Genomic DNA, 17,665 nt, shown 5'->3' with positions numbered 1-17,665 from the left:
GGAAATATAGGATTTTTCTTAATATGATGACCTGAAGTTGAAAATACACTGTTTTATAAATAACTATATTTTGTATTTCCTGTCCTATACATACTAACGGTACATTACTAGATATATTATGTATAATGATATACTGATGATGCTTTATCAATGGATAGTAATTATTCATTTTTATTCCTACATTAACTTATTCAGGTGTGACCGGTTAACAGAGGATGCTTACTCCTCCTAGACATCTGATCCCACCTCTGGAATTTCCAGAGGGTCCTTGTTTTTTGCCAGGCACTTCACAGATTTGTATTGCTTATAGATTTTCTTAGATTGATCACTATTCATTATATTTAATTTTTTTCATTCACATGTATATCTCTTTGAACTCAAAATTGAAGACACCACAGAGGCTTATACATCTGTTTCATATTTGAATATTTTACTAAAGACATTAATGGCAAGGTAACAATTAAACTTTATGATAAACACGTAACTTTAATTTTTCTATTATTAACTTCTCTTACTTATGTAGCATTATCACCTGCATATGGAGTTTAAGTCTCCCATTTGATTCAAAGGGCAATAGCATGTGTACCAAGTACAAACAATAACTAAAATGAGGCAAGCTATTGGCAAATAAGTTGATGATACAGGTATAGCCAACATTTTGCAAATTCTGTGTTTGTTACAATGACCTTGTTAACAAATACAGTCTACAGATAAGTCAAGTGTTTACTGATGTTTTCATACAGAAATTGTTAGGCTGTTATTTTCATACTGAAGTGTCTACAGATTTATCCATTCACCCTATTATGACAAGGAGCTCACAGCAGGTGTAACTAGTTGACAGGGGATGCTTATTCCTCCATGATAACTCATCCCACCTCTTTTGAGCTTGAATACTGTTTGTAATCTTGATATTTCATTAAAGGTCTTCAACATTCTAATAGATGGGAATCACTTTATCTTTTCAGTTATGAACATTTCTTAGCAACAAACCCTGTAAGAAGAAGGACGTCTGTTCTACAGCTTGTGGTGGATTATAGAACACATGATATCAACCAAGTTTAAAGGAAGCATGTATAGCCACATTAGAAAGATTTAAGGATTGTGAGAAACCAAATATGACAAATCAGAATAACTTCCATGGGAGTGTGAAAAAAAAGAATAGTAGAGTGTAATCCTCAGGACTTTCTTCAGACTTCCATAAAGTCAGGAAATACTGTTGAACTGACAAAATTAACAAAAATCATGATTGTCAAAAATTCAAGGAAGATGTGCAAGTTAAGACTAAGACGGATTTTAGGAGTTTTGATGACAAAGAATCAACCTTTGGAAATATGGCTTTAAACTTGGATCTCTTTATTGGTAATTGAATTAAACATTTATCTTGATTGTTAATAACCTAACAATTATGATTACTACCATTTAATTTTAACTAATTTTTACATGTAGTTTCTCTCATTGATTTTTTTAAATACATATATTTTCAATTTTCATGAAAGCTAAAGGACAAGGTGCATGTATGACTTTACACCCCCTCCCTCTTTTTGAGTTTTTAGCTCACCTGAGATGAAAGCTCAAATGAGCTTTTCTGATCACATGTCTGTCCGTCCATCTGTAAACTTTTCACATTTTCAACTTCTTCTCAAGAACCACTTGGCCAAATTTAAGCAAAGTACAAAACATTCTTGGGTAAAGGGGATTCTAAATTGTTAAAATGAAGGGCCAATTTCCCTTCCAATGGGAGATCATCAGGAAAATGCAAATAGGGTGGGGTCATTGTAACATCTTTTTTCAAGAAGCAATGAGACAGAAAAGCTGAAACTTATATGGAAGCTTCCTGAGGTAGTGTAGATTCTAAATTATTTAAATCTTGCCACTGGGGGGGGGGGGGGGGCACGATGGGGCCACAATACTTACTTACTTATAGGAAAAATCTTTAGATATCTCCTTCTCAAGAACCACTGTGGCAGAAAAGCTGAAACTTATATAAATGCTGCCTAAGGAATTGTAGATGATGAATTGTTCAGATCATGGCCCCTGGGGGTAAGGTGAGGCCTCAATAGGGAATGGATGTTTTACATTGAAATATATAGGAAAAAAAAATCTTTAAAAATCTTCTTCTCAAGACTACTGGACTAGTATAGATAAAATGTAGTTGAAAGCTTCCTGAGGTAGTGTAGATTGTAAATTGTTCAAAACATGTCCCCCGGGGGTAGGGTGGGGCACAATAGGGGATCAAACTTTTACATTGAAATATATAGGAAAAAAATTTAAATATCTTCTTCTCAAGAAATATTGGACTAGAAAAGATGAAAATTAGGTGCAAGCTTTCTGGGGCACAATATAGGGATTATATTGGGTAAATCTTTAAAACGCTTAATTCTTCTCAAGAACAACAAAGCCATGATGAATCATATTAATGTGGAAGCATCCTCTGGTAGCGTAGATTCATTTTTTTTTAACAAATAATGGCCACTATATATATGATGGGGCCACAAAATACAATCAAAATTTTACATAGAAATACATGTATATTGGGGGAAAACCTGTTGCAGAACAGCAGGGCCAAAGTGACTCAGGTGAGTGTTGTGGCCCATAGGCCTCTTGTTTTGTTGTCAGCCCCTAGCTTTGCTTTGAATCTAATCTCATAAATGCTTTCTCATTCAAAAATTACAAAGTCTAGAGTAAAGATTCATTGAGTTAAAAGTAGGGATGAGTATCGAAATGCAAAAAAAAATTAATCATGACAATATTTTGACTTAATTGTGTTTTATGATATATATTGATGCATATCACTTTTTTTTTTTACTTCTGTTCTACGTGTTCTACTGTAGAATATAAAAAATCATAAAAGTTTTCACTGTAAAATTGTTAGGAATAAATGCATTCTTCAATCATTATGAAATAAGGTTTGTTTATAAGGCCAAATAAAAAAATATGTGTGGTTCCGGTTACCCGACCTTCCCTATTTTATACCCCCGACCCTAATTTTTTTTTTGGCAATTTTCATATTTTTTCCGGAATTTTGATTTCCATCAATGGCTCCAGTTTAAGTTTTAGTTTCAGCAATGACGGCCTCCTTGCAAAACATATTGCAAGTGTTTAATAGTGTTAAATCCAAAGCAAGCTAGCATATAGGTGTCCCCGACCAATATTGACTAGTATATTATCACACCACATCTAAATGCCATTTGCAAAGCAGTGATAGGTATTATTTAGAAAAAAATTAAGAAAATCATTTTGTTAAAAAAAAAATAAATAAAAAAAAATCCCTACCTACCTACCCTAATTTTTTTGGAAGTGTAACCGGAACCACACATATTTTTTTGTTTGGCCTAAATATAATTTATAGAATAATTAATACAAAATTCTATATCTCAAAACAAAAACAAACAAAAAAAAAACCAAAAAAAAGAAATTACATTTTGTAAAGTACAGGGTACTTTACGATGACTTGAATTCTTTTCTAATTTTTAAATTGACAAATAAAAAAAAGAGTTAAGATAATTTATTGCTTTTAACTGGAAACCAACTTCAGTTGAAAGGTATCTCCATACATGTATTATTAACTGGTATAACAATACACCCCTAATTAAAAGACTATGTGTGACGAATAAAGGACATATAGATTTAATGAATTTATAATTGCAATAAAATCATTAGATACTTTTAGATAAAATCTGTTAAAAGCAGACATGTCAGTTAATTTTGTAAATTTAACCGATAAGAGGGATATGCTGAAGACATTAAGTGTATATGTAGACAACATATTTAAACAAGAGTACATGTTTCAAGGAACACATGTGTCACATGCTTTGTAGTTTCATTTCAGGTGTAAACAAATCTATGAGTGCATGGTCAGCTTTTTACTTAATTACTATATATAAAGTATGATAAACTGATAGTTCATGCATTTGCCTGTAAAAAAAAAAAGACATACATGGATTAAGTATACGACTGCAATAGAATCTGACAATCAAAGAAAATATGGTTCCTTAACCCTCAAAGACATGTCAAATAAACATTTAAATTTGAATTTATTAGAAATAACTATTTATCATTTTATTAATTGTTTCCAACAATCCTCCAAAAGATTTCAGTCTGTCTTTACTGCAACCATTGTCAGTCTTCACGATCCATTGTTGAATACTGATCCCGATGCATTTTTATGGTATTTTGAATACATGTATAAGTTTGTGTGGTATCAGAATATTATACAGTTTCAAAGTACTTTTTCATGAGCTAAACATGTTTCCAATAAGCATTCAAAAGAGATTTCAGTCTATCTTTACCATGTGTTTACTGCAAATCTTAGTCTACATGATCCATTGTGAAATACCCATCATGATTTATTTTCATAGTATTTGAATATATTAAAGTTTGTCTGGTAACTGAATATCATAGCCGGTTTCAAAGTACATAATCATGAGATCATGAACATATATTAATGCTAATTATCTAAACCCTGCCTCTCAAAATTCAATATTCATAAGTTTAATTAACTGCCCAAGATATTTTTTGCAAATTAGGTCAAATGTCAAGGTCAAGTGGATTGTAATGCTGATATTTTTTATATTGCCTTATGACAAATAGTATACATGCTAAATAGCATAGACTTACCTCTTAAATGTCAAATATATGTTGTATATCAGCACTATGAACTATTTTAAAGGTCAAGGTCAAAGGTCACAAGGTCGGTACCTCCATGATAATTTACAAAAGCTGTAGTGCCAAGCAATGTATGTGCAAAATATCAAATCCATACCTCTAACAGTTCTTGAGATATAGGGTGTGACAGACAGACGGACAGCTAGACACAGACAGATGCTTGGTAAAGTGATCCCTCAGTGCCGATCTGCAGGCGACACCGAATAGTGAATGAATTCTAGCAATGGACAGGCTTTCTACAGCGCAGTGTATATATGTGAAAACTTCCTACACACAATATTGTCATTAAAAAGCCCCTGCAACCTTTACATCTAATATTCTTGATAATTACTTTCTTCAAATTTTAATCTGCCATAGCAAGAATGATGCAAGTGATGAAAAATATTTGCTAAAAAGGATCAATTAAAATTTCTAATGTTTAAAAAAATGTTTTCTTTACTCTTTATTCATCATAATTTTATGTGAATCTAGTTTTAAATTTTATATTCTGTTTTAATCACCAAATGTAAGATTATCACTATTTAGAAAAAAAATTCTCAATTAAAAAAAAGTTGGGTCTTTTAACTTTTGAGGGGGTGTAAACTTCTTATTTTATTAATCCCCTGTGGGTGAAACTGGAGGGGACTATAGGTTTTCTCCTTCACGGTCTAACTGTCAGTCTGTTCCATTTGGTTTTCCACACTTCTTTGTTTTATTACAGCTATGCTCTGAAAAGTGGGGTTTTCCTTTTAATTTATTTAGTAAGCATGTTCTACATGTTCTACATGTATATGACACATCATGTTCATGTACACATGTACTTAGGGATCAATATTTTTATGATGTTCATTTTTAAATTAATGAATAAACTACTGTTTTAGAGAGTCTTCAAAATATTTGCACACCGTATGTAATTATTTTAATCCCCTACCAGTGACACCGGAGGGGAGTATAGGTTTCCCCCTTATCTGTCCATCAGTCTGTCTGTCAGTCTTCGTCACTTGGTTTTCTGGATTTTTTTTTTCTAAACACTCACAGATACATGTGTATTCAGCTGATTTTAAGTATATGTGAGTGTACCTGGATAAGTTACAGATCAAGTTTGCATTTCATTACACTTTGTTGATTTTTGACAGAATTATAGCCTTTGGGAACCAGATTACTGTGACTTGCCAGTAGGCTTATGCAATACTCTCAAGATGATTGTTATTTTGAAATTTATTTTCATTTACAAATAACAATTAACATATACATATAACAGTAGAATGTATAAGGATAACATTTAAAACAAAAATAGCACATCATAAGTACATGTACATTGTAGGGCAACATACAGTTTATAAAATGATAATGTATAAATATGCAGGAAGGATTTTATGATTGGAAGTGTTTTTTTTTAAAACATGCTTGATTAAATGATCATTTAAATTTAATTTCAATATAGATGCATGCATGATGGTGGGCTGAAGAAGAAAACCAGGACAAATGAAAATTCCTAGTGTTCATCAGAAAAAATGATCGAATCATGCAGCCATTTTGAGTGCTTGAATGCCCAACTGAGAGAGCCAGCCAATGCGGAAAATATTTCTTGGAAGTTACACCAAATCTGCTGTGACAATTGAATTAAAGCTTTAAAAGTACATTTAAAAACATACTGCCTTAAAATTACATTTGTATATGGTGTAATTATTTCAAGGAGATACAACACACCTGGTTTAACAGTAAGGTCCATAGCTAAACATGGATATGGAATTTAGCTCACCTGATCCAAAGGCTCAATTGCAAAGGTTCAATTGCACAATTCTGATAAAAAGAAGTCTTTGGTGTCCAACAATGCATTATTTATATGTTTGAGTGTTTACCTCCATTAACTTTTAACATTTTCTATTTTTTTTTAACATTTGGTCAATGTAAACCACATTTGGTACAATGTATCTCAGCTTAAAAGGAGTTATAAAGCTTATTCAAATAAAGGGCTGCATCCTTTTCCAAGGGGAGATAATGAAGAAATATGAAAAATGGGATAATGTCAAAGACATTTAAAAACTTTCATTTTATGATCTATTTGGTCATATAAGACAAATGTTATCCAAGAGTTTTCTTAATGAGCATAGATTCAAGTTTTTTTCATTGCCCCTAAGGAAAGGGTAGAGCTGCAGAAGGGGTTATATGTTTTGCATAAAAATAGATATAAGTGAAAAACTAGCAGGGTGACATAAATCAAAGTCATATGCAAACATTACAACATCATATGGATTTAATTTTGTTCAAATTATAGACATTGGGGCTAAAAGTAAGGTTTTCATTTTGCATGTATCTATGTGTCAACATTTAAATTTGTTTAATTTATGGGCATTGGGGTTAGAAACGGACTGAAATTAGGGTTTAAATTGTACATGTATAGAAGTGTCAACATTTTTTATAGGAATATGGAGGGGGAAAATCTTTAAAAACAATCTTTTTAAGAACAGTAGACACAAAATGTCTCAGGCAAGCATTTTGGCTTTTGGCATCTTCAGTGTATTAGATTTTCATTCATATAATTTTAAGATCATAAAAGTACACCCTAGCTTTTCTGAAGAAACAAAGTGAGTTTAATTTTTTAAAATAATAAATGATTTTAATGGAAAAAGATGAATTAAGCCTAGTCATAAAGGTCCAGTTTTCATTTTGAAGTCTTTGTGAGGGTTTTTACTTATTTGAGAAGTAATTTGAATTTGTACTTGGTTGTGTGTGGCACATAATTATATCTGTGTAAACCAGTATATTATATGCAAATATTGTTCAGAATTAGTTGACTTATTAATGAAATTAATTGTAAAGATTCAAGTGATCCTTCTGGTCAGGTGTTTTTTTTTATTACAAGTTCTTTTTTATCATTTTTTTTTTAAAGCAAATTTGAAAATATGTAAAGAGATAGGCATTATTTACTATTTATATTTCAAGTCTCAGTGGAAGTAATGTTTGAGGTCCAAAATTGAAATATATCAGTCTGTTTTAATATTTGATCTCCTAGCCTAGCCCGTATTCTTCAATGTGATAAAATATTCTCATTATATAAATGAATTAATAAAGTAATAAAGTAAATTTGTATTCATTTTTATCAAATATCTATGTATATCTTAAAAGATTCTTTGTTTGCATTTGCAATATCCGGTAACATGCCTCAGGCTGGCCCTACCAAATCTAGGGACCAAAAAGTGTCACTCTCCCTGCCACCGTCCTTTACAACTTGGAGTTTATGATGAACTAGTGAATTGTGTATGAAATTACGTATGACTTGGGGTGTGGTGAAGTTTGAGACTGTGATGGCTGGGGCCATGAGAGTTACTTTGTTCAAGGAAAAAATGCTACTGAAAGACACACCCTTGGTTTTTCTACAATACAGAGTACTAAATTTCATGGGTGATATTGAGGATATCAAATCAGTGAGGATAAAGAAATCAGTGACAATGTTAAGCAACCTCAACTCCCCCCCCCCCCACTCCACATTTTGTGTACTTGTATGAGAATCCCCCCCCCCCACTTTTTTTTTTTCAAATTTCCACTTTGATGATACTGATGGAAGGGGTTAAGAAAAATAATATATTATTTAATAAGGTTGGATACAGGTGGTATTGAACCAGGGCTTTGGAGCACACTCCATTAAAGAAATTCTGGAAATATTTAAGGAACCTAAAACCAGTTCTCTTCCTTCTATTGATAGCACATTGCCGAGATCACAAATCCACAAAAGTTCTGTTCACTAAATTCAATTTTCATGCTACAAGAGTTGAAGTGTCTTGATTTTATTCCTTAGTAATAATTCATCATTTATTTATTCAAAATGAAAATAAAAAAAAATAATAATTTAGCACGAGTTTCAGTGCCCCTCCCCCCCCCCCCAAAAAAAAAAAAAAAAAAAAAAAAAAAACTCATAAAGTTCAACGAATGAACGCATTATCTGAAGACTGGGTATAAAATTGTTGTCCTTCCTCTTTGTGTTTTATGTATGCATCAAGATCATATCCCAGTCACTGTGGTATTTAAGAAATTTTATGTAGTACAGTGTATGTAGATAACCACTACATGTACAACGTTGACTGGTGTAATTTCATGTGCACCATGTAGTTAAACCTATAATTACAAGATTGGTGAAATCATAGTGCACTTTTGAACGTCACAGAAATTCTTTTTTTGTGACCATGGCAACACCGTTCACTGAAATAAAAAAAGTGAAACAAAGAATTCTGTGTATCTTAGCGTACTCTACTTGTATATACCAAGTTTTATTTAAATCGGGCAAAATTAACTGTCGGAAGAGATACAAGAAGTCCACACTACCATTGCATAAAATCTTTCTATCATATAAAATCGACAAGTAGAGCTTAAAACTAATTCAATGCATGCTTTATTTTGATAGCATCAGTCACTTCTCTTTAAAGGAAGTACAAGTATTACTTGTCAATTTATTTGTATTTCTGGGAAGTTTTTTTTTTCAGTTTTACTACATTTTAATTTGAAGGGGAAAAAACCCTGCTCGCCCGGGGACGCAAAACACAGCATTTATTTACTGTGGCCTAATGAAATGAGCTTGTTAGTCCGTTGGCCTGTATATTATAGATTTTTGAAAGAGTATCTGAGGGCCCGGAAATACAACATCGTTATTTTGGTATATTATACTTTTATGTAAATTACTGGAATTTGATTCTTTGAGAAACATTTGTTTAAAAAACACTGTTACCCTCTGAATGATGAAACCACGCCTTCTAGATAGAATTTAGTAACAGTCAACATTGCTTGACGACGAGTGATATCAACCCCCCCCCCCCAAGAAAAATACCGCCCAGAATGTATGCGCGAGCGCTTCATCTTTATTTACAGTATTTGTATAAAACACCCAGAATAATATAATAAATACTACATGTAGTAGAGGGTATCATTTGAAAATTTACAATGTTACCCTCAACTATATACATGCAGTATTTATATAATATGATGTCCATGGATACTATAACCAAAGAAGTCACTTTTTTCGTTTATGCGATATAATGAATTACCTTTATAACGGATTAAAATTGTTCGTCCCTGGCTACAAGCATGTTTTACTTTGTAATGCGGAGTACACTGTATCTATTAACAATAGTCACAAGAAGTTCTTCAAAAGCGCGTGTGTCAACACAAACAAGTTATGTGATTTGCTGTTTCATTTTAATAATTTTCCATACATGTTTATTTAGTATCTTTCATAAATGAAATTCAATTCAGTAAACACTGTGCCGTGTCAGCATAATGTGCATAACGTAACTAGAAAACGTAATTAAGATAGGTTGCGGGTTTACTGGGAAAAAATATTCACGAGAAAACATATCCCAAAATTTTAATTGTTCTAATGTTCAGTGCATTTTGAGACATAACGGTATTATCTGTATTATTTATTTAGTTTGCCTATCTAGGTTAATTGAAATATTACTATAAACGCGGTGTAGTTTGTTGTGCATTTTTTTTTTATTATTGTTTTACTGTGGAAATGCGTATTTAGAAAAATAGCGCTTTCTACATTTTTTTTCGAATGGAGATATGATTTTAAAAATCAGATAATTTTTTTATAAGGACTTAAAGGAATTATTCAAGAATATTTAAATGTTAAGACGAGGTAAAATTAAATTAAACCTATTGATATATTAAAAAAATAATATGTCTTCGGTGAAAATTTAAACGGACGAGGAGCAATGCAGTTACATTGTGTATTCCAAAACGGGAGGTCATTACTGCTACATTGCGAAAAATTTCAACTCATTACCGCTACATTTCTTTGAAATTTCGGGTGATCATTACCGCTACATTTTATCTATAAAACTATTGGCGATTACAACTCATTACCGCTACATATTCAAATCTGCCAGCAATGGCACGAAATATGCATGAGTTCTATTCAGGCCGGAAGGAGAGTAACAACACGAATCAGAAAAAAACTGTACGCAAAATATGAAAATGATGAGATTTCCAGACAGCACTAGCACAGACGTCTGAAAGGAACTATTTGACAAGAAAAAAGTCTGTCGAAGCGAACGATATAATTTTAAAGTAGGTTAATGATTGATATATGAACAAAATACGAGCTTGAAGCGGGGGTGCCTGAAATGGAGTTAGGCACCTTGTGGTAAAAATAAGTATGGGTGCCCCGTATACGAAACAAGTGCCTGTGAGCACTAGGCCCACGTCAAGCAAATGGCCTTCATAGATCTATCAATTCTGTGAAGACTGTGTGTTTTATCCACAGGTACTTCGGGACAGGACCCCCCCCCCCCCCCCCGATATTCAACCCTGGGGCTTGTTGGACATTTTTTTTCACAAATTAGATTTATTGCACTTATTCATCATGTGTACCATAGGAAAAAATCGTGAAAACCCCAAAATAATCGTTCCACACAAAAATACCCCACTATACATTATAATGTATAGTGAGGTTTTTTTTTTTGAGGGGGGGTACTGTCCACAAGTACCTGTGCTTTTATCCATGAACAATTTCTCTGTTTTAATATTTTCGAAAACGTTTTATTACGTAGATTTTATATACTAGTAAAAAAGTGAGAAAAAAATCTGCTGAAAGTCCTACATTCACTTCCCTCGTGGTGAGCAGAAAAAAAGTCTTATACATGTGTTTGTTGTTAACTTTTAATCAATATGTTCATGAAAAAGCTGCTGGCTATAACAAACGAGGCAATGTAGCGGTAATAATCTTTTTTATAGCGGTAATGAGTATGTAGTTGTAATGAAAATTTTGAAAATGTAGCGGTAATGATACGCACCCTCCGAAACATATGACTCGATCTACACCCCACCCCATTTGGTCGACTTATTTCAATACAAACCCCTTTTGATAATTTTTTATTTGTAACAACTTTAAAGATTAAAACGTTTTTATTTTATTTTATTATTTACGGATTTGAATTTAATATTCCAACAAATTTGTCTCTATTAAAAAACTATTGAAAACTATTACATGTACATGTATTACAGTAATAAGTAGATACATGTAAAAGGCTTTTTGAATTGAACAGTTTCATATTTTTTCCCGACTAATCAATCATTTAAGACGACAATAGTATTAGAATATGCACGTACTGTAGTCCCACGTGCAAGCCTATTTTCCAAGGCGAAGTCAGCAAGATTTCAGTTCCCCAAGAGCAAGTCTATCTCCCGAGGCGAAGCCGAGGGAAATAGGCTTGCTCGAGGGGAACTTGAATCTTGCTGACTCCTTCAATGATATACTTTAGCTGTTTTATTACACCGATACAAAAGATATTTTCAGAGAATCAGGAAAATGAGTCAATTTACTCTTATTTGGTGAAAATCAGTAGAGGTACAATATATTTTTTTTTTTTTGTATCGGATAAAATTCTGGGAGAAAACTTTTCTAATAATCAAGATATATTGATAACGTATATACTTGATATATCTATATGTTGCGTTAAGTTTTTTTATTTACTTGTTATTAAGCGTTATTTTTCCCGATTTCTCTTAGTTTTTTTTTTTTTTATCGGTAAGTATCTATCGATGTATAATGGGGGCCTATAGCATATAAATTTGCACTTTCTGCTTGTATTTCACAAACACAGAATTTTAAAAGAAACCACTTTGTATGTGTATTGTTGCCACCACCTTTCCTTCTCTTAAATTTTAAAGTACTGTGGGTATATACTGTTCCTAAAAATAAATCAGCGCTCCGTTCATTAAATGCTGGGAGATAAAAAAGTTAATTTTGGCGACTAAAACTGACATTATTTTGTAAACCATATTGGAAAAACACCATTTCATCATGTCTAGAAAAGTAAACTGTTATAGGTGAATTAAAGCGAACAAATGCTTCCAGTCGAAGAAACCCTAAGGGAAAGATAACGAAGTACGGAGCTAGTGCCAAAATGGTCCGTATTATCGGAGGAAAAGTCACTGTGGATGAGTAAATTAGCACAAAATGCACCCTTAATTGGAATATATATAGACGAAGCTTCAGACTTCTTCTGATGATGGCAATTCAAATGCTAAAACTTTTTATATCGACACAAAATCTCACAATGTACCTTTTGTAGATCATTTAGAAAAAAAATCTTAAAAACTGTTTCTAAGGAAGCCTGCACACAGTTATTTTTGAAGTATAATGTGATATTGCACGACAATGCACGTGCATCCCTCTCTCACTTGTCTAATGTACATATGATTAGAGATATAGATGTTATTGAAAACCTCCATAGGACTGATGAAATAGGGCGTTAAAATGTCTTAATTGGAATGAGAATTATTTCTCTCACTGGAGGGATATTTTGTTAAAATCAGAAAGTACATCAGTGGATTTCGACAATGAATCCCTAAATAATGAAGATTATAGTGACTTGACTGGAATAAAAAAAAAAGGAATAGGTCACATTTAAAATAATATTTGTTTGCCCTTTCCTGACTCAGGGTAATAAATAGTGGGTCGATAGGTAGGTAGGAAAAAATGTTTCCCCCTAGAAATTTCAACATACACGTTGAAGGGATGAAAAAATTCAGAAAAAAACAAGGAAAAAAATATATCGTTTCCTGGAGGTTTAAAAAAAAAAATTGAGTCGGGCCATTTTTAGCCGGTCGGTCGGAAGAGGGCAAACAAACATTTTTTTTAAAGATGGCCCTATGAAACAAATAATGCGTCCCAGACTCTGCAAAAGATACTGACACTGATGTTTCATCATCCAGCAGCGATGATACTGAAATTTGACTTTTTCAAAGATTTATTTCTTACACAAAGAGCGTAGTTCTCTATTATATTTCAACCTCATATTTGTCGGAGCACTTGGATTTTGCCAAACTAATTAATAAAATGTATATGCAATGAAATAAATATTCTAATTATGCACTAAATCATTCATCTTTGATTTTCTCTGTAACAGAAATTTTTTAGCAAGACAATTACATCATAACTAAATTATGAATTAATCATGATATAAAGAGGGGAAAATGTGTTGTAAATAATTAAAATACAAATGAAAAAAATACACAAAAATGCAACAAGCAGAAAATAACACTTATTTGGTACACAATTTTATAGTAAAGGTTAGCCAGACAAGGGGGTTTGACTCTTCGTTGACAAATTCATGCCTGCAGTCTGTTGTAGAGTTCACTGGATGTGACAACATTTGAGCACTGAGTTTTTCAAATTCGATCTCCTCCTCTTCATACAGGATAAGTGTTGGTCGTCTAAGAAGTATGTTCATCTTTTGGAAGACCGCATACATGTAGTTCAGCTTCCAGGTGAACATTGAACGAGCTGATAAAGAGTTCCACCATATGTTTTGCTGATTGACTAGGACCGGAAAAGGTACTGTTGCATGTGAAAAGACGTTTGTAATAGCGTAACCGCATAACACACATGCGAATGGAGTTTGAGCGGGTTATGACCCATTAAGTTGCAAATGAATTTATGGTTCTGGCCTGGCCTGAATTTCGCTCATAAAACTTAGTACATCTCGAACACGAGCTAAACTTTTAGTTTTTAGGCATATCTATACAGACCATGCTTAGAGTTCTCAACTAAAGTATGACAATGTTCTGATTTGAGAAGGTAAATTTTGTGTTAAAAAAGGGGCGAAATCGCAATGTAATGAAGAACCATCCTTTAAAGTGACATAGTGTCGTTCACTGGCACATATTGTCATCGTTGACATAATGTGCCTATATAATAATTATGCCTTATTTTTCTTCTGCCGAACGAGTGACAATGTGTGCAGAACAATTTTGCACAATGACGCTACAGGCTATACGGTGTGTGCCATGAATTTTCAATTAATTGCTAAATAGTAAAATTAATTTTAATTGCAACCAGCAATTATCATCTTGCAAACTCTGAAGTTCAGGCCGGCAACATGTGTCACAAGGGTCTGCACACTTTGTCGCTGGCGACAGTGTGTGCAGGTATGTGACGGTACATATTGTCGTTTTGTACATATTGTCGTCGGCGACAAATTGTACCTACCCTCACTGCACATATTGTCGTCCATAGGTACATATTATCGCCGGCTGAAAAGTTACACATGTACATATTGTCGATGGCGACATTATGTGCCTCACCCTCACTGTACATATTGTCGCCCCAAAGATAGTATTGCTTAAAAATTTCTTTCGTTGTTTTTTGTTTTTGTTTTTGTTTTTTTGTTTTTTTTTGTTTTGGTAGTTTTGTGAATGCAATTGGTGTCTGAATCACACTGACGTGTCTCGTATGCTATTTCATGCAACGTGATTGTGACGGTACATTTTGTCGTCCTGTTCATATTGTCGCCGCCGTTCTCAGTGGTGGATCAAGAAATTTCAGACTGAGGGGTGGGGGGTGGGTGCGGGCGGTTCAGAATTTTTTTGACAAGCAAAAAAGTCATTTGTGTGAAAAGGTGTGTTAGTGTATATGTTAAGTAAATTATTTAATTATGACATTTTACCTGTAAACTAACTTGAGAGTATCTAAAAGTTAAACAAACAGAATTTACCAAAGAAGAAAAAACAAAATCAAACTACCCGTATATACTCGCCTATAAGTCGGTTTTTTGGGAGTTAAATTTTGGTCCAAAACTCTATGTCCGACTTATAGGCGAGTCATAAAAAGATTGGTATATTTCTGAAGGGCGAAATGTAGTATTTTATAAACATTTTGTGGATATTTTGTATCATTTATGTATTCTAAGATTATGCATTTACACATGTTAAGGTACAAGTATTCACATATTTTCATAACTTTATTTCTATCTTTAGTCTGCATTACTTATTTTTTTTAAATGACTTAAGATTACATATCTGCGTCATTTCTTAAAATGTAATTGAAACCAGGTTACATTTGATGTAAAAGATCAGAGCATTGATTTGAAATTTTCAATCGATTCTGGCAAAAATATATACCGACTTATAAGCGGGTCATTGGCAAATCCCTCCAAACTAACCTCAAAAAATACAACCGACTTATAGGCGGACCGACTTATAGGCGAGTATATACGGTACCGGGCGGGGTTGGGGGGGGGGGGTGCGCCGGTGCTACATCTGTTTGGTTTTTGAGAAGATTTTTAAAGATTTTCTTTGTATATTCCTATGTAAAACATTTATCAACCATTGTGGCCCCACCCTATCCATAATTTGAACAAAATTGATTTTTTTTTTTTTTTGTTATAATGTCCATCTCGAAAATTTTTAATTCGTATATAGACGTCACCGCTTGCCGGTGGAGGGCTGCAAATTTAGACCTTTACTTGGCACTCAGGGTCATTGAGCAGTTAGAGATCTTTTTCGTGCCAGCACCTCAAAATTGATCGTACGATACGTAACGAAGCTTTCACATAAGTATCGTCTCCTCTGACCAAGCACTTCTTGAAAAAAAAAAATTGAAAGAATTTTTTCTAAACATTCTATGAAAAACTTTAATCACCTATTGTAGCCACACCCTTTCCCTGAGGGACATGATCTGAATAAAACTGAATCTACACTTCATAATGAAGCTTTCACATAAGTTTCATCTTTTCTGACACTCAGTCGGTAGAGCGCTCGCTCCGTGATCGGGAGGTCGTGAGTTCGAATCTCGGCCGCGACAGACCCAAGTCGATAAAAAATGGGTAGCAACTGTTCCTTCGCCATGCGCTCGGCACTTTGAAGTGAAAGTTGCGGGTCCTTCGGATGAGACCTTAAAAACCGGGGCCCCGTGTCACGGCAGGCGTTGGCACGATAAAGATCCCTCACTACTCAATGGCCCTGAGTGCCGAGTAAAGGTCAAAATTTGAAGCCCTTCACCGGTATATGGTGACGTCTCTATATGAGTGAAAAATTCTCGAATGGGACGTAAAACAACATACAATCAATCAATCAATCTTTTCTGACACAGTGGTGCTTGAGGAGATTTTTAAAAGATGTCAGAAAATTTTTCCTAATTCTTAGCTACTTCCCTTGAAAGAGGGCATGGTCCTTCATTTGAACAAACTTACATCCCCTTTATCCAAGGATGCTTTGTGGAAGTTTGGTTGACATTGACCCAGCAGTTCTTGAGAAGAAGCTGAAAATTTTACAGGCAGAGGGACGGTCAGATAAAATGTGACCAGAAAAGCTCACTTGAACGTATAGTTCAGGTGATCTAAATATGTCAACCCCATACCTATTATATCGGCACATGATTGTAAATAAGAATAACTCAAAAAGAATAATTTCCAAAAAATCATATCTACTGAACAAAAAACTAACACATGTATTTTATCTCTAAATATATTTTACAAGAAAAAGAATAGGCTGATTTATCAGATATCTCAAGAATTACGGCATCTTGACATATCATAGTGATGTATATCAATCCTGGACACAATTTTCTGACCAAAAAGTTTCCTCCCTACAGTATTGCGAGTAATGCCGTCTGTCTCTCTCTGTGCGTGTATGTTTGTCAAATTCTCAAGTAAATATTCGTCAATAGAATATATCGACGACAATATATGCCGACCTTGACTGTACATATTGTCGCCGACGACAATATGTGCTTATGCTTGACTGTACATTTTGTCGTCCATTATGCAGGAGGAAAATAAGGCTCGTTTCGGTACATATTGTCGCAGGCGACAATATACCGATGGACGACAATATGTGCAGTGAGGGTAGGTACATATTGTTGCCGACGACAATATGTACAAAACGACAATATGTACCGTCACAAGGTATAATTTATCCCTGTAAATTGTACCGATGGGCGACAATATGTGCCACAGCTCGATTCTTCGTAAAATGTCGCCAGTGACAATATATGCAGAGCAACAATATGTGCCGCTACAGTTCTCTCTTGGCCCATTTAAAAGATATAGGTTTTAACCAGTTTTCACAAGAAATTCTACAGTAAACAGATTATCGCTATATGGTCTTTTTCTTGTAAATTATAATGCTTATTGTTTTGAAACTACGTATGTATATATGTTTTAAAAGACATAAAAAATTTTTGATAGATAATTGAAAGTGCAAAAATAATTACTGATCAAGGACATAAATATCCGATTGA

General features: G+C 33.6%; 1 long non-coding RNA gene across 2 annotated transcripts in view; it reads left to right on the top strand.

Annotated features, from left to right (window-relative positions):
- LOC133194631 (uncharacterized) overlaps positions 1-7,731 on the top strand; it is a 16,967-nt gene extending 9,236 nt beyond the window's left edge. For both annotated transcript variants that reach the window (XR_009722141.1, XR_009722142.1), the window contains 2 exons: positions 966-1,359; positions 6,089-7,731. This is a non-coding gene — a long non-coding RNA (uncharacterized LOC133194631). The remainder of the gene's footprint in view (positions 1-965; positions 1,360-6,088) is intronic.
- Positions 7,732-17,665: the final 9,934 nt, after the last annotated feature.

Source organism: Saccostrea echinata, unplaced genomic scaffold, assembly GCF_033153115.1.
Source record: "Saccostrea echinata isolate AGI-Se365-2 ecotype Australia unplaced genomic scaffold, CSIRO_AGI_Sech_v1 ptg000029l, whole genome shotgun sequence".
NCBI classification, from domain to species: Eukaryota; Metazoa; Mollusca; class Bivalvia; order Ostreida; family Ostreidae; genus Saccostrea; species Saccostrea echinata.
This window is presented reverse-complemented; position numbering and strand designations above follow the sequence as displayed.